This window comes from Amblyomma maculatum, chromosome 6, assembly GCF_055883805.1.
Source record: "Amblyomma maculatum isolate TAMU_Amacu chromosome 6, ASM5588380v1, whole genome shotgun sequence".
NCBI classification, from domain to species: Eukaryota; Metazoa; Arthropoda; class Arachnida; order Ixodida; family Ixodidae; genus Amblyomma; species Amblyomma maculatum.
The window spans coordinates 41,157,933-41,177,088 of NC_139349.1; positions in this window are offsets into that span (position 1 = coordinate 41,157,933).

Sequence of the window (19,156 nt, forward strand, 5' to 3'; positions counted from 1 at the left end):
CAGAAATGCAGTGAAGCTTGCCATGCACGAAAAGTGAGATGTCTGCGCACGCTGAGACAACTGTTTCCTGTCCAACAAGAGGAAAACCTCGAATACGCTTGTCCGAGGTGACCCTGCGGAGGGGTGGGTCGAGAACCAGTACGAAAACGGCCGGCGAATGTGGGCATTCCTGCCGTACTCGCTACGTAGCCGGGAAAAAAGTCGGCGATGCATCCATTCAGTACAAGCTCGCCGCTGAGGCCTGTGTAAAGGGTGCACAGGAGCTGAACGAAGTCGTCTAGGAAGCCAGAGGAGTGGGAGCATGGCAAACAAGTAGCCGTGTTCGTTGAAGTCGAAGGCCTTCGCCTGGTTTAGGACAACGAAAGCTCCGGTGACCGGTTGAGTGCAGGCGCACTTAAAAGAATTCCTCGTCAGTGTCAGTGAGGTGAACACCGACTGTCCGGGCACAGTGGAGGATTGGTAAGAGCTAACAAATTTCTGCGTGGCCTTGCGACCTCCGGAAGAGCAACGTGACAACGAGTTTACAATCGGTAATCGGTTGCCACGACGAGGAGCTCGACAGCGCCATGCCCTCCTTCGGGATTGAAGCGATGCGGCCGGCACTAAACGAGTGCGGTTAGGCTTCGCTTTCAAGAAAACAATTCACTAGAGCGAGCAACAAAGGACCAAGAACGCCGAAAAAGGCGGAATAAAAGCTAGTCAATAGTCCGACCGGACAGGGCGCGGTCGACTGGTTCATGGCGCCCAAGGCAACCTGCACATCCTCTAAGGTTTCTTGCTACGCAAGCGTCGCACATGCGTTCTCTGGGAGCCGAGGAAGGAGCCCGCAGAACGAGCCGACAGCTTCTTGAGAGCCCTCCTCCTGATAAAAGCTCAGCGACGGAAAGAGAGCGGCGAAATGCTTGACGAACAAACGCTGGATGTCCACGGGATCGAAATACGTGGAACAGTTTTCTGGTATGTCTGTTTCCACGCGAGCTCGCTTGTTACATTGCTCGCTGATGACCCGAGCATGCCCAAAGTCGGTAGCATCATCAAGCGGCAAACTAGGGGCCCTCGCACAAAGTGAGGCACGCAAGCTGTCCTCGACGATGCGGTGATAACACACGCGAGGCGTTTGGAGGTACTCGCAGACCGCGAACGTAAATTACGCACATCGTCATCCCGCGCAATATGCATGCGACGCAGGACATCGTTCAGCGTGGTCGCAACGCGGATGCGCCGCGCCTTCCCCGCACGCACGATAACGTCGCGCCTGCGTATAGTGAGCGCGTCCCAGGCAGCGGGAGTTATATCCCTAACACCTGTCACGGAGGAGGCCAAATCTGCGCATATCAACTATGCATTCATGTAGCACGGCTGCATTCATGCGTCACATCAGTAGCTTGTTCGACGACCAGGAGCTGCTTGTTGGGTAACCACGACTGGGAAGTGATCACTTAGCTTAAGGCCGGATGGAAATCACAGTACCTCCCACTGCAGCAACCCAGGCGCCAAAGCGGAGGGAATGTAAACCCGGTCTAGTTTGCTCTCACCCTGCTCCCCTTTTAAAAAGTTTTTCGTTTTTATCTCGAGGTTCTGCTCTCTTTTATTTATTTTTAATTGGTTTTAAGCCTGGCAAAGCTTTTGCTGGTCCGGGCTCCCTCTCCTTTTTTATGTTTGTTTTTCTCAGTTCAAGAGGACGAATAAAATGGTAAAATGATCCTGGACTCGCTTTGCTTCGAAGTGGTTTCCGGGAAGGGCGACCCACGCGTCTTCTATGCGTAACGATCGGACTAGCTTCCCAACTTCTTTGGCGTAGTAGTTGGAAGCGCTCTGTCCAGGCCTTATGTCATCCTGTGATTCTAAAACCCAATTACAATCCTCAAGTGGGACGTGTGGCATGTCGTCATAAAAATGCGGCGCGATGGAACGGAAGAACTCATTCCTGAAATCACACGTGACTGGCGCGTATACGTTGACGAAGCGAGTGCTGCAGCCATCTAGCGCCCATCAATGCGATAAATGCAATGAGAATGTGCCCTGTAAGCAGGCGAGAGAAAGATCACCCTTGCGCCGCAAAACTGCGAGTCCGTTAACGAAAAATGAGGCATCTATATTAAAACGTGAACGAAACGAAAATTCATCGACAGGGGTGAGGAAGTTACACTTCTGTAGAAAAAAAAAAGAAAAAAAAACCCCAACTCGATGCAAACGTGCGACGTGAAGCACCTTCCGTTGCTTTTCGGGAATGCCAAAACCTTGCACATTAAATAAAGTAAACCGAAAAGACGCCATCATAAAAGGAAAACGACAGAACAAAGAAAACAACGAGATCGTGAACAAAGGACAATTCAACGCGCTCACAGGAAAGTTCGTCGGGCAAAGTCTAAGTATAATCCCACACCAGCGTAGAGGGGATGCACGGGGTGGTGATGCCGAGAGCTCTGAAGCGACGGCAGGGAGGTAACGATGCATCGATTTCTGCGCTGTAAAGTGAGTGCGCGGGCGCGGCGTTTCAGTGGGATGTTCTTTGCTGCACAGCCGCGAGTTGCGCACGAACGCACACACACACACACACACACACACACACACACACACACACACACACACACACACACACACACACACACACACACACACACACACACACACACACACACACACACACACACACACACACACACACACACACACACACACACACACACACACACACACACACACACACACACACACACACACACACACACACACACACACACACACACACACACACACACACACACACACACACACACACACACACACACACACACACACACACACACACACACACACACACACACACACACACACACACACACACACACACACACACACACACACACACACACACACACACACACACACACACACACACACACACACACACACACACACACACACACACACACACACACACACACACACACACACACACACACACACACACACACACACACACACACACACACACACACACACACACACACACACACACACACACACACACACACACACACACACACACACTCGCGCACGCACGCACGCACACGCACACACACACCACGTTTTTTGAAGGGCATTAAACAAGGGCATTAAAGGCTTCTTGAGGCTCATATAGCTTGGCACTTCTGAAATTTCGTAACATGCCGGCGCAGTCATGACGCTAATAAAGCTCGCACTGAAATAAACAGAAGAGACCAGATTAAATGCTGTGCTCAATTAAAAGTTTTGCACGGTTTTATAGAACACTAAGAAAAAGTTCGCCCGAGGCAAGGCCTGCAAGAGAAATCCAAGTACCCAACAGGGAAGTTTTCTTGCGTATGCGTGTAATATTGAAAATGAATTACTTATAACCTTAGAAATTGCACTTAATGAAGACAATATGAGCTAGACATATGAACATAGAAAACCCCTGATTCCTGATGAAGTAAGGAATTAGGAAGGCAGTGGGGCTATACATAGCAATGCATATACGCAAAGAAAAACAAAACGAAGAAATAAATTGATTCCTAGTTTTTCAGCGAAAGGCTGCCTGATATAAACTAGAGGAGAAAGCTCGTACTCCTCTCGTTCCGTCCTTTCCTAGTTATGCGCTTAAACCCAGTAACAGGTCTCGGTCAGTTTACACTGCGTAGCTATTTTTACTTTCTCAGAATGATATCACTACAGCACCAGTGCTTAGCTTCAGGCTTCAATACTAATCCTAACTTTATGAAATCCCGTCCAACGCGAAGGCTGTTCCAGTAACTTGTCAATTTACTGTCAGCTGCATGCCACCTTGCGCGAAACTTGCTTGCTTTTCCAGGAAGGACAAATCCCAGATCAGTTATGTCCCAGTTGCCGGCTTTCGGCTGGCTGGCCGCGTACCGAGTTAACAGACGCCGCTGCTGGTGGGTTAAGCTTGTGTGGGCAGAGGAAGCTTTAGTGAGCCTTTGAGCGTCAATTCGCGAAAAAAAAAAAGTTTTCCTGCAGGCATGTCTTTCAACATTCATGTTACACCAAACACTCACAATGTGGATAGGAATTGGACGGTTTTCAGGTTTTTCTATTGTGGCTCCGCGGACATGATTCTTTCTTCAGGATGGAGATGATCTAAATAACAAAGACTGCGACAAGAGCCTCAGGTGCACTGAACAGTTTGGCCGTTATTGAGGTATTTTTTTTCCCGATTCCTTTATTTGCACAAGTCCACTCTTTAAAATGGCATTCACCACTGCTTCTGTCATGCAAATCGTCCGTTTGCTATTTCGTCGGAAGCGCGCACGTCTTCTGGAATGGTCTTTTTTTTTTTTTTTTCATTCGAAAGCTTAAGAAGACCAGAAAATTTCTTTCAAGTAAGCGGTGTGAACACGTTTTTGAGGGCTGAAACTTTCGGACACCACTAGAAAGTTAGTCACTGCGCAAACGTTTTTTTTTTTGCTTTCGTGCGGACGAAGACATGCCCAGTAGGGAGGTGAGTACATAATATAATAAGGCGCTTTCATTAATGCGGACACATCGGGAGTGCCATCAAGGCGTACACCGTACGACATGTGACTGGAACCTCTTCCCCCAAACGCGGTTGTTGTACAGAAAAACCACCTGTCACCTGCCATAGTTAACAGGCGCAAATTGAAGGGAAATATCCCCTTCGGTCATGAAGGGAAGAGATGAAGGAAGAGAAATACACGAATACATGTAATGATTTGGATATGATAAATAATTTACTCGGATGAAGGGAAAATGTGGATATAACCACATCAAAATAATAATGTGCCCCTCATTATTACAAACGTAGAGTCGAGTCAAAAAGGCATATGTACTGGTAACTTTTTGGTTTCAGTCAAGTCGATCGCCCAAGCAAGTTATAATTAAACGCAATGAGATACTCTAGTGTTTGGCGCCATTTACCTAAAGCTTAATACACAAACGGAGCGAAGTTTGGTAGGGATTTATTTATTTATTTATTTATTTATTTATTTGATACTGCCAACTGCCTCTTGGCAGTCCAAGCAGGAGTGAGTAAGTACAGTCGGCACTACAAATCAAGGTAAACAAGAATGTGAGTGACAAGAAAACATAAGGAAATGACTTGCAATACAGATTATTGCATACATCACTGGGAAGTGCCAAAAATAATGTCGCTCGTAACTTCTCGCATTTGCTGGCAACATTTAATTCTTTTGTAGCTATCGATTATTAATATGAAAATTGTGGGCACTTGCACTAGAGTGCAAAAAATTCAATAAAAGCTCCCGAATGCAAGAAAGTTCGCTTGTCAGAGTCAGCGACTCATAAAAGAGTGCTTTTGTTGCCTTGACCACATCTGTTTTACTAACTTATTCCTGAAAACTTGATAACTTCTTCATAACTGGTCGGATTTCATGCCTAATTGTTTTCATTTGATAAGCGGCTTTAGTTAAGAAATAAACTCTATGACGACACACTCGCATGGTAAGCTGAAGTTAAAAGCTTTGAACGTTGCCTTCCGTCTTTACGTTTTCTATTTACAGATCACGCGCTTCAGGGTATGCTTTATGAAAGTCTGCTCACAAGGTCTGTCATAATTGAAATTCCTTGTAGGCGTACCTTACCCAATTTTAGCAAAAAAAAAAATTGATATTGGGCTTTCTATAATTTTCTTCGCTCATACCTAAATATATGTATTTCGTTATGAGGTAAAGACAACGAAATATAAACCAGGTGGTATAAAGGATATTAGACAGTGCTGGAGGACACGGTTGGTAAGCAACAAAGCAGAAATACAAATCTCGTGAGAACTGATCTTTCATATAGTCTGCAAAGTCAAAGCGCAATTTAGTGTTCTTTTAGAGTTCGAGCCTGACTGAAATTAGCGTGGTTTGCGAGATAAAGTTTAACGCATCTAAATACTTTGTCTCAAGAAAGTGTAACAGCGACAAGAATTAATGCATTAGAAGAGTGATGCAGCTTTAAGAGTTTAATTACAAAATTGAAAACTAAAGATATGGGACCAATAACAAGCACTTATACAGTTTATGGATGTCTATTTTCCTTCAGTTCAGTGGCCAATATTATGCACATGGAAGTTTTTATTAAACATACTCACGGAGCCTGAATAGGCCGGGACATTACACTAGGCTGCATTTTCAGTGTCTCACGCTACTGAAAGACATTTACAGACCTCTAGGCTTATGGCGAAAGGTTTGAGTGCGAAATAACTGAAAGAAGCTGTTCTAGTTGGCCCTCGTTGAATCCCTTTCACATTGAGACGTATTTTTTTGAAATAACATGGTGGTGAAAACATTGCGCCTCTAAAAAGTACAAGCGGGTAGGGCGCGACCCTAGTTTTACGGCATGGTTGAAAATAAAACTAACATTGAAAATTGTATAAAAGTATATAAAATTAAGCATTTATTAAAATATATGATTTATTTTTCAAAATACTCAAATACTCAACTTCGGAGCTTAGAGTAAGTGTGTAACAGCTGTAAACTTATAAAATCTTGAATTATACACAACAATTATAAACCAACGAAACACAGAGATAGTAAAACGAATGAACAAATGAAAAACAATCTTATAATAGGCTTAATTGCATCAAAACTCAACATGCGATAATACAGCGCAGTAACGGAAAAGAAACCATGAAAGCTCAGGTAACACGAATGCCCCCTTTCTATAAGAAGCTTGTTACAGTCGTAATTTCTTTTGTGAATTCCTGCCTGCATATAGAGCAGTGTATTACCATTCAACCTGCCTCGTGATCCGAAGAAACAGAGCTAGAAGTAGTGAATGATGTTCGTCGGTTCTGACAATCGATCAGTTGACACATGTCATTTGGAATTAAAGCCTTTCACGTGCGCTCGCAATTTATCATCTTATTCTCCTGAATATATGTCCCTAAATATGTGCCAATCTGAAAGAAAAAGAAAAAGAGATTTGGTTTGGGGGGTTTAACGTCCTAAAGTAGCTCGGGCCATGGGAGACGCCGTAGTGTAGTGGAGGTCTCCGGAAATTTCGACCACCTGAGATTCTATAACGTGCACTGATATCGCACAGCGCACGGACGCCTTGCGTTTTGCCTTGGGTATACAGTAGTCGAGTGTCCTAACCACTGCGCTACCACGTTTGGAGGGGGGGGGGGAGGGGACGAAATGTTAACCGAGCAGTTGCTTATGTTTTGAATATATAGATATATGATTGAAGATGCGGCTTACCTTGAGCAGCAGTTAGGATTGTGTGTCCTCATAGCTAGCCAACGCTCTCATTGTCGAATGGGGAAACTTTGTTAAAGGGCCGATAGAGTTACGGCACGCAAGGTAGGACAGTTACTCAGTATGAAAGTAAAGTAAGTACTACCCGCTTGCACTCTTGTCGTCGCTTCCTGTCCAATTCAGTTAATCTGCTTTAATATGGTCCAAAACAACAAAGTCCCCCCCCCCTCCCCCCCCCCCCCCCCCCCTATTTTATTTTATCATGGCCATCGTCAGCTGAGTTAAGTGAAGGACCGAGACAGTTTACGGTGGTATCAGTAATGATTTATACAGTGCATTTTACGCCAAAGCAATAATTAATAAAGGAGTAAATACTCAACATTCACCGTAGCGGAGTTGTACATGCAAAGGAAAGCTATGCAGCTTTCAGAAAAACTTCCCGAATAAAGAAAAAAAATTCATTTGTTCCAACTTCCACTACACCGTGAACAGGAGCAGTTGATCTACGAATTCAGCTAACCAAGACGTTTTTCTTGGTTACATGGAAATACAAAACTGTTTGGCTTCCAGCCGTACTGAACGACTATGGCAGTGTAGAGAGAACTGATCAAAATAAAAAAAATGAAAGAGCTGTTCGTTCAAATATACATGGAGGAATTCCTGATGTCATAGATGAGGTGAAATGAATGGGTAATTACTCATTAGCATCCACATAAGCATGCCCACACGGCTACAAACAAAGAATGGAGCTTGCGCAGAAATGTCGCAGTTGAAAATTTATCCTTGACGGGGATTCAATCCGACACAATGGTGTCACAGGAACAGCGGAGTTATTTATTGAAATAACCGGCGCGACTAGCTAATAGTGCGAAAGCGAGTTCACGGACATTTCGGAGGGGGAAATATAACCAGTACGAGACGGCAGTAACAAGCGGTCGCCACTGAATCCGGCAGAAGACACTGACATCGCACTACAGTGTACGTCGTCGCCGTTTGTTTCGGTCGCAGAGAGGCACGCGGATTATCCCCTGTTTGGAAGCAGCGGCTCGACGCTTGCAGTGAACGCAAGCTAGCTCCATACAGTAGGAACAGGGAACACAAAGATGGAAAAACAAACTGTCACTGCCTTTAATAGTGCGGTTTTATCCTAACAACGTGAATGGGTTCAGTGCTTAAGTGCCGTCGTGGTGAGTACCGTTGATCCCAGGAGAGAACGTCGTAGTTCATGTTACTAACGCGGCGAATGACATCGTATGGGCCAAAGTAATGGCGAAGTATCTTCTTGGAGAGTCCTCGACTGTGCACTGGTGCCAAAACTCGTACAAGAATGCCAGGCTCATAGTGGACCTCTGCGTCTGAGGTTGAATCGATCGACGTTGCGGTGTTGTTGGCGTTGAATACGACACCGTGCCAGCTGACGCGCTTCTTCGGTTCGTTGAAGAAATATGTCGACATCAGCATAGGAGTTGGTGGCATCTTTCTCGTAAACTATGGGTAGCATAGCGTCCAACATTGCGGTGGCGGGACGACAGCAGACTAGCTGGAATGGCGCAAGACGCATCGTCTCCTGTTCGGCCGTATCGCATGAAAAAGTTCCATACGGAAGAACTTCATCCCATGTGCGTTGTTCAACGTCGACGTACATACAAATCATATCGGAAAGTGTTCTATTGAAGCGTTTAGTCTGTCCGTTCGTTTGCGGATGGTAAGCAGTATTCTTACGATAACTCTCGTGTATAAAAAAAACATTAGATTGAAAGATCTAATGTTTGTTTTATATACGGAATTGCGGCTTGGTTGAAAAGACATATTTAATTCCTTAATACGAGCCTACTACCCCGTGCGGCGGCTCGGAGGTGAGCAGAGTCATCAAGGTTCTATCCAGAACGCGGCATCTGCGCATCTATGGAGGAACTTCAAACTTTAAGTGGGGAACGGCGGCGGCTATGCGTTTCGGCTTGGGCACGCGGGAGAAATGGCGCAAGGAACGTGCGCAGCTATAACAGCGCTGCGTACCGTAGGAACGGGCGCCAAAGAGCTGCACTCTAAAACAATATAAGGGGTACCGGGGCCTAAGTACCGAGTACCGTGGAGCATATTAAAGCGAACAAAGTGCATTGGATTTTACGCAGCGACAAGAGTGCAGGCCGGTAGCTACATTCGCTTTGCTTTCATACAGAGTAAGTGCCGCGAATTTGTCCTATACTTACGTGCCCTAACTCTTAGGCTTTTTAACAAAGTGTCACCATTCGACAGTGAGAGCATTGGCTAGATATGCGGGCACATTTTATTCCTAACTCCTGCTGAACGTTGGTCACATCTTCAATAATATATTTTTATATTTAAATCATAAGCATTTGCTCGTCCAATCTCTCGGTTGTTTCAGTTCGGCACATATTTAGGGACTAGACAATATGAAGAAGCTCACTTATCAACATGAAATGATAAATTGAGAGCATGCGTGAAAGACTTTAGTTCCAAATGACACGTTTCAACAGATCAATGATCCGAACCGACGCATATGGTTTATTCATCTAGGTCTATTTCTTCAGAGCACGAGGCAGGTAGAATGGCAGTGCACTGCTCGGAAAGCCGGATGCAGTTGACAAAAGAAATGACCTCTGTTACATGTTTTTGATAAAGACGGCGCATTCGTGATACTTGGGCAATTGAATGCAAATATGCCAGGGATGCGACAAGCAGTGACCAAGAAAGGCTTTCAGGGTGCTGTAATTTATACGTTTGCGTCAGAAATATTTATATAATCAGGTGCAAAATCGGTGCAAACAGTGCCTCACGTATTATAGGCTAGGCAAACCTTTCCCGCCATCCATTTGCATTAGCCTTGTACCACGCATAACAGCCTCTCCCACATCTCTCCAAAGTAGCGGTCCTGAGTCAAGTGCGGCCACATTACCCCCGAGAGATCTCAATGTCATCCGTCCACCTACCTTTCTGCTGCCCTTTGTAATACGATTGATTTCTGCTGGCTTTGACTGGGATTGGCTTTTGTCTAACCAGACGTCTGTAAATAGCCGCTGTTGGTTTCCCTGTGGTCACACAGTTTCGTCTTTCGTAAAAGGTTTCTAACATTTATCGAGATGACACCCTATATATTTATTTATTTATAATAAAAGTAAACGAATCAGTCTAATTCCTAGGTTTAGTAAAATACCCATAACACCTTTCGACCTTTCGAAAATTTTATTTAGCTAATGACTGAATTTGTTGTATATCCTTCTTTCACTCTCAGGGCCTTTTACAGATGGGGCAATGTTTTGATCACCCTTCTTAGACTGCACTTATCGAATAAGAGGCTACGGAGGAGAGGAGCTGTGATCACGTATACTTCCTCGACGACCCGGTTCGCGTTAACGGTGGTGTCTGTCAGATTCCTGACCGCGTAAAACTCGTAGACAAAATACGCGCGGCTGCTGGGCATCACCCCTATATCGGTGATGTCGAGGTAAAAGAGCAAAGGACACGCATATCACGCAGCTGCCAAACACGGTCAACACGCTCGCACGGGAGACGCTTGCGGCTGCCTTCGCGGCTGGCGCGGAAAGGGCCGCAGGTCTACGCAATCTCCAGGTCGCGCAGGAACGGGCTGGCAGCAGGGTATCAGCAAAACATGTTATGCAAGGCAGGCCTCTTGTCTCTGCGGTTCCCTACAGATCTTGCTAGTAAGCGCGGGTTTACAGAGAATTTCAGTAGAGTGGTCTTACGGCAAGGTAAGCAGAGCGTATGAGTTTGGTCCCGGTGCTCATGCGCGAAGCACTCAGGTGAGTAGCGGGTTTACAGCACTGCACGCTCTTCCAGCTCGTCTAGTAATCTCAGCAGAGTGCGTCCAGCGCGCTACCGTCGTCAAAGCAGCGGCCTCCAGTGCGGAACGAAAATTCCAAATGTATTTGTTTTCTGGCATGACGTTTACTATTAGAATAAAATGGCCAGTAATGTTGAACAAAACACTAGTAATCAATAATGTCCTTATTTACCAGTCTTAGTGCATAAAACGCAAGCATGATTCATATTCGTTTCAGCCCAACTCTGCTGTTTATCAGCCCCACCTGGGTGGCGCAGTGGTCTGGGCGCTCGACTACTGTGCCCAAGGATGTGGGATCGAATCCCAGCCTCGGCAGCCGCTTTTCGATGGAGGCGAAAAGCTAGGTGCCCGTGTGCTGTGCGATGCCAGTGCACGTTAAAGAATTCCAGGTGGTCGAAATTTCCGGAGTCCTCCACTATGGAGTTTCTCATAGCCTGAGTCGCTTTGGGACTTTAAACCCCAAAACTCAACCAAACCAAACCACTGTTTATTAGTAATTGGTGCAGTACAGCACTCCGTGTTCTACTACGCTTAACCGGGCCTTATAGACGCTGCGCAAAAGCTCTTTATACTCCCGGTCCGCTCCGCTGGCACTGCTCTGCGGGGATCCCAGCGCAGAGGAACGTAAACCCGCTCTGCGAAACGTGTAAAAGCACTCACATGCTCACCACCACCAACCAAGAATCTTGTCCGAGCTTGTCTGTGCTGTCGCTATTATTGGCTAAGTTATTTCACGATGTCCCAACCACGTGGTCCCGCTCAGGTTTTTTCGAACAAAGTCCTGTATAGCGACTCTAACGTGCGAGTCTCCCCGAAGGCTCTTTCAAGTTAGTGAACCAAGAAAGAGGAAGTGATGGAGCCTGCTCGACCTATAACTTGCCATCAACTTCTGGGCTGTATAGCTAAAAAGCCAGAAAAACAGCGAAGCGAACCGGAACCGGTCGGGTTCGAAAGCGGATACTCGTATTCAGTAGCCGAATGTGTTAACCATTGAGTCACCACATCGAGTGCTATAATTGGTTATATCCAGGTTTAAGTATCGGCCATTTGACTGGCCGGCTCTCAGATGGCGCCACAGCAGCAGGGTTAAACTCGTGGCCTCGGAGTTTAAGCCCATCGTTGCATCGTAGTTGATCGCGGAGGCCATAGTTCAACCTCCACCGTTTGATGCGGTGACTACCAGATGGCTTGATATACAGCTGAAACTGCAGCTTCTCGTGCTTTGGCACTATAATCGGTTTAACAAAGAAAACAACTGCCTATTTTTAACGTCGTAGACTCGAGGGCTCCTCAGCAAGAAATGTGGCCTCGGTGTGGTGACCGAAGCTAGTCAGCATTTAGCAGCTGACAGGGCTGAGCACTTATTGGTCGGCAGGCCGAGCTCGCAGGAGCTGCCATCTACGGTACGTCCCGTAAGACAGGAGGGTGAGAGGGAATCAGATCCGAGACCTTCGCATCCCGAGTCAGATATGCTTCCCTTGGGTCCCACAGGCATGTTCATAGGGATTCGTTGAAGCGGATCTTCATGCTTGTGATATGTCGCATAACGTCGCTGTTAGCGACTGAGCGATAATGATGATATTCGAGGTAATAGAGGCAGGAAGTAAGGCATTAGCGATTAAGAGAATAGCAAAGTGCAGGCACGCGAAAGAGGTTCCGCGAAGGGAGCTGCAGGCGGTAGCACTTAAATGGTCCCTGAAATGCACTGGCGGTAATATTCGAATGCAATAAATCCATGAATGTAGTCTTTGTCAGTTTATGGTGTCGAGTAACTTGAAAGTTTTTCTTGGAGCCTATAATATATAAATTATGTTTTAGAAAGAGTTTGCGGTGAGTATACGCAACCGATTTGGGCGACACATCCCGAAACAGAGCACCCGCGCAAACCTTCCCATTGAGGTCATTGTGGCTTGCTGGGCGCGCCCGTTCACTGGACACACTCACGCTGAGTGGATGAGATGGGACGTGGTGGGGCGCCATAGCGACTTGTTTTCTTCTTTTTTTTTTTTTATTGAGCACCAGCGTGGGTTCAGTTTAGGGAGACAGGAGGAGCATTATTTTCGATTTTCTATATATTTGTTGCTAATAAAGGTAGCTTATACATTTTTGCTTTGCGGAGAGGATTGATGGGATATGCCTATTACTCGAGCGCGTTCTCTAACATTTAGTTTTTCATGGCCCTTTAACACTGCTGCATAATAAAAAGAGAGCTCATACGTGTCACTTAAATAATGTAATAAATATTTGGCCCCACGTCATAAACATATGTCTTTTGTTTTTTAATTGAAAAGGAGTGCCTTCATTATGCGAGGAACATTAGGATTCTATCAAGCGCACGACAGGTGCATTTCATAAAAAGCTTCATTATATGGCAACCTTTACAGTACTGAGAAAAATGTCTTCGTCAAAAGAGAGTTCTATACGTCTTAACTTGAACAGAACGTCTACTTGTCTTTTCCTTATCGCTATTTCCTATCTTGGTCCAGATTGCTTTCGGTTCAAACAGGAAGCTTTCTTTGTACTCGCAGCGCCCTCTTTATCCTGGGTAAGTGATGCAAACATCAAGGATGTACATTAGCGATCGCTATTGTTAGGCATAGTTCGCTGCGCTCGGTCAAAGCCGTTTTCACATGCTAGAGCTGATTTGAATGGAACATCCGCTAAGGAAACTGAAAGCCAGAATGCGCCTGAGGCTTTTCCGTTGTTCTCAAAACATTCCGAGCGCACGTTCCTTCGTCCTTACCAGGGCCTATACACTACAATATCGAAAGTTCGAAATGGGCCTGAGAATTCGCGTTCAGGAAAGGTGACGCAGATGGTTTGTTATATACTGTAGCCAGATTCGCCTTGGAACTTTAGGCCCCAAATTTAGGCCTCTTTAAGTCTACACGCTGTCAGATTAACGAACATAGGATTTCAACCCTTTCTGATTGATGGTGTATACTGTCAGCCCTTCAGACGACTTTTTCGTTTACATTAAGAATAAACGTTTTTCCATGAGATTAGCGCATTCAGGTCTTAACGTAATTCAAGGGGTGCACATAAATCTGCTTAGGTGCTGTTGTCAACCTGCCAGGTGGATTCGCCCGATATTACGCTAACGAACCTCGGCCGCACTTGGTTAGGTGGCTTATGTGTATCGCGTATTACCTCGGGTAAATGAATGAGCGGGGCAGATAGAATTTTATGAAGATGAGTACGTTTACTGTACTGCTAGAGAACCGCCGCGGTGGTGCAGTAGTCACGACGCTCGACTACTGTGGATTGTATCCCGGCAGCGGCGGCTGCTTTTCGCTGGAGGCAAAAAGCAAGGCGCCCGGGTGCTGTGCGATGTCAGTGCACGTTAAAGAACCTCAGGTCGTTAAAATTTTCGGAGCCCTCATCTACAGCGCCTCTCATAACCTGAATGGGACGTTAAATCCCATTAAGCGAACCGAACTTGTATAGTTAGAGAGTGCGTTGCAATGGGAATTTGATGAAGAAAGACTGCGATGTTACACTAAAGCGCGGGTGCGTTGAAATTTAACATGATGAGTGATCGACTGCGGCAATAGTATAATGCTTTCGAGCCTGATATGTTCTTTCTGGTGAGAGTCCGAAACACATTTGGTGACAATGTTCTTTCTTTGACAGGTTGTGCGCACAGGCTCTGTCCACAAATCGTGTTGCTGCTACTAGTCGGTCACGAAGGGCTTTCGCCTTAATAAAATTTGTCGATTTTTCAGCGCAAAGTAAATATCTACATCGCAATGCCACAACTTGCCTACTAAACACCCGAATGATTCTGGAAATAATTTCTATTCGAAAGGTGAACTTTACGGTTATTGTAAACAAATTGTTTCTACACTCGTTGAAAATTATGTCTGCATAAAAATGGCGAAATAAGTGCTACTTACGGCGCTCTGTCACAAAATATATTTACAGCCTTGATTATATAGTATAAAACGCATTATTTGTGCGAGCAAAGGCGCGAAATTCACGTGGAACATTACGTCACTGCTAAATGCAGCACAATGTAGGAAAAAAAACCAAAAACAAATGCTGGGAGGCCCTTTTATGCCCTCCACGCTTGTATGACATGAATCTCATGTATTCATAATTGCTTACAAAAATTAAATCACTCAAATGGAAAATTAGACGTGTATAGGTATTTAACTGGAGTTGCCTCAATGAAGCTACAGGGTTAGATTAAGGCTGAAGTCGACAATAGAAACAGTGAGACCAGTTTCATTCGCACAACCTGTGTCTTTTATATTCTCTTCCACGTATAATACACGTTTTCTTAGGCGCCTTTCCCAAAAACTAACGGTGAGGTTTGCATCTATTATTTAACAAATAGGAACTCTGTATGTATCAAGTATCCATCAACCTAAATGTATTGGTGTTAGTAGTAATCGTGACTCAAGGGAGCCCAAATCTTGAGTCACGGTTACTACTGACCGACATAACTACCTCTTTAACCTTGTCACATAGTCCAGGGCACCCATATTTCATTCTTATGAAGCCATAATCATTAACCGCGACGAGTTCAGTCGAATAAATGCAGCATTCAGCAATATACTCTGAAAGATGAAATAGTGTCGTAATAATATTACTGTTCCATATTGTCACGTTGTGGTGACAAGGCCGTAGACACCAAAAGAAAACACAGGTTTGATGGTTCTGAAATTAACTCTTTATTGGGCTGACTTGCACCCGCAAAAGAACCAAGCAAATCGGCGGCGGCGATAGCAATAAGCATGCTCGTTGATCATCGAACAAAGAATGTCCGTCACACTCGTCAACGCTCAATTTAAAGGCTGAGTAGAACAATTTAGATAACGTCGCAAACTGCTACTAGCACAACCTGGAACATTGTAGAAACATACGCAAGTGATCGGAATTTTCGAGACAGGTCTCGGCGCATTGGTCGTGACAAAGAAAATGATAACGCGTCGTATCGTGGCAACGAGCATGAACAAACACGGGATACAGAATTGATAGGCATGCCAGAATCACAGTGATAAGGCCGCATGCCGGCGGCTGTTAAAAAACGACAAATACAGTTTTGTAGGTTTCGTGGCAATACGTATAAAACTAAACTATCTCCCCCTCGCACGTACCTGATAATTAATTTGGATATTGCTACATTCTACTTTGACATTCATTCCATACTCTTCAAAGATCATGCCTGTATACTTTCAGGTGCAGAGTTTGATGCCTCCTTTAAGTTGAACTTTCAAGGTTGAACAAGGAATTCGGACAGTGGGCATTCGGCCTCGCAGGGATATTCAAAACGTGTTATACGTGAGAGCTTATCGCATTCGTTGTGCTGAGAAGCCGTCGCAGTACTTTAGAACTGTCGGGGAAAAACTTGACAACGTCCAAAATGTGCCGAAAAAAGAAACAAACAAACGCACGTACGTTTCTTCGCTTCAAAATTATTATACAACCATAATCACGCAGCTTTGATGGTGGTGTTATACAGTTTCGCTTCTTATTAAGCATCCATCTATTGGAGGCTAGTTTGTGATAGGCATTCGAACCACCAACATTTGTACAGACTTTGTCAAAAGTGTAGAGCCCGGGTGGTCCGCTTCCGAGCCGTGTGGTGGCGCTGATATAGCACTAGTGGAGGTCTTTTCCATTGTAGAGGCGGCTAGGACAAAAAATTTTACCACCAAAAGATTTGGAGCTTCGAAAATGCTTTACAAGCCACATGAAGGGACTCACAAGCAGACCCCCTGGGCTCTAGACTTTTGACAAAAACTGTACCCTTATTGGCATGCCTTTAATTGTAAGTGTAAGCGGCCACCAAGACGTGGGACAGATGCTGCGCATTCCATTCTAGGAACAAAAGCAAGCTAAACAAAAACGTATAAAACATTCTGGGATGAAAATGCGGTTTTAAAAAGGAAGCTTAAGCGTCCCCTAACTTTATGATCCTGTTGATTTTACTGTTGATTTTGACTTTTATGACCAGTAGAATCGTCCGTTTTCATCTGTATGCTCTTCCACCTCCAACTTAATCTGACCTTCACACCATGAGTGAAGCGACACTTACGGAGAAGCAGAAGAACTGGCAGACTACGGGAAGACTCCCAGTGAACTACCGGAGTTTTCAACTTCAAGTGCATTGCTAGAGCTGTGGCTTATGTGGCCTGCGCGCACACGATTTTTCGACTGCCCCTTTAAGTGTGTGCGAGAACTCTCACACCGTGGAAGTAGGCCTTGCGTAAGGCAGTAGTACCAGCAGGCAGAGAGTAATCCCGGAAAATCACCCTGGAGACCAGGCCTACGCTGTCTTGAGATCGCCAAAGCATGTCCCCTTTACGCTACTTTCAAGCAGCCCTCTGCAAGGTCATACGGTGGCGACGTCAAAAAGGTTTGCACGAAAGTCGTCACAGAACACCCGAAAAGAAGACAACTTTCAATTTTTGTCTCCCTGCATCAAACTCACATTCCAAGGTGACTGCATTCCATCACACGTCAAGGTCGGTCACTTCCGACACCCAGTCCGCCCCTTCGTACCAAAACCGCTACAATGCAGGAAATGCGTGAGGATCGGTCACGTCAGCAGCGTCTGCAAATACTCCATTGTGTGCCCAAGATGCTCCGAGGCACACAGCGGTGACGCTTGCCAAGAGATTTCCTTTAAGTGCGCCAACTGCCATGGCCCCCACGACGCTTCTTCGAAGGACTGCCCTCGGCTAAAGGCTGAGCGGGCAGTACTCCGACAGATGGTTCGAGACAATTCTACACACAATGAAGCCACTGCTAAGGTGCGACGACGTCGTTCACATCGAAAGATTGTCAAAAAAGGTAACCACCTCTGAAGAGCAGGCCTCCAGCGCTACTGTGGCTTGCCCACCAACAACCACAGCCACCCACAACATCCCTCACCCTGGTAACGTGATACTTGGAGCCCCAGAAACGTCTTGGCCACCACTGCTGAATCCAAGTAAGCCCACTCGTCCAGAGACCTTGTTACACTCCGACCGTCCAACTGAGCCATCCCAAGGGCAAGTTTCAGACTGCGGCCAAGATAAGCAAGTGATTGTCATGCTTAAGTCTCTGATGAGCGCTATGCGAATCCTGCTTTCGAACATGCACACGCCAGCAGCGAACAGCGCATTGCAAGTACTGGACGCATTGCAACCGGTTCTTGCAGCTTTACAGTAGACAGCACCATGGCTTTCTCGGGATTACCTTTTCACAAAAAGGTCAAGCAAGCATTCATCTTTCAGTGGAATGCCCGTGGACTACAGTCCAAGATATCAGATATTCGACGCTATGTTTACGAAAATAAGTTCCCTGTTCTCGTTATTTGCGAGCCGAATCTACCAAATACTTTGCGAATTTCCGGTTACAAGGCATTTCTTTCGCCAACACTCAACAGACCCAGCAAAGCCGTCGTCTACGTACGACGTGAACTAACATATGGGCTCCACTCTGTTCCCCCGAACAATGACAACCAGTATTTGTGTTTGACCGTGAAGTGTCGCGCCCTGACATTTACGCTAGTGGCTGCATACCTGGCACCATCAAGTCACTTCGACGATGACAGATTAAGTGATCTTATAGCCATCACTTCTGGACCATGGATATTCACAGGTGACTTTAATGCTCACCACCCCGTTTGGGGAGGCGTTCGGATGAACTATAAAGGCAGAAAGCTTGTGTCCTTTGCCTCTGACAATGGTCTACTCTGCCTTAACGATGGAACGCCGACCTATATTAGAGGTGTTAATTACAGCAGCTGCTTGGACTTGACTTTCGTTTCACATTGCCTTACAAAACATGTCCGGTGGTTTACAGATATAGAAACTCATGGCAGCGACCATATCCCAACCTACCTCAACATTACCGGCCATTAGACATCTCTCACACCGACACGTATGCGGCGTATTGATTGGACACTTTTTAAAACTATTATGAAAGATACTTGCACCCAAGACTTGTCCACAAGTCTCGAACAAAAAATTAAGGACGCTATGGAGAGTGCAACCTGTACCTTTAACCCTGTCGCAAACTACACAGATTTTGACTTTGAACTACAGCGACTACGATCGCTTCGGCGCAGGGCGGAACGTAGATACCGGAGCACAAAGGCTCGCCTAGACCTCACATACGCAAGGCGCACACAGAAAAA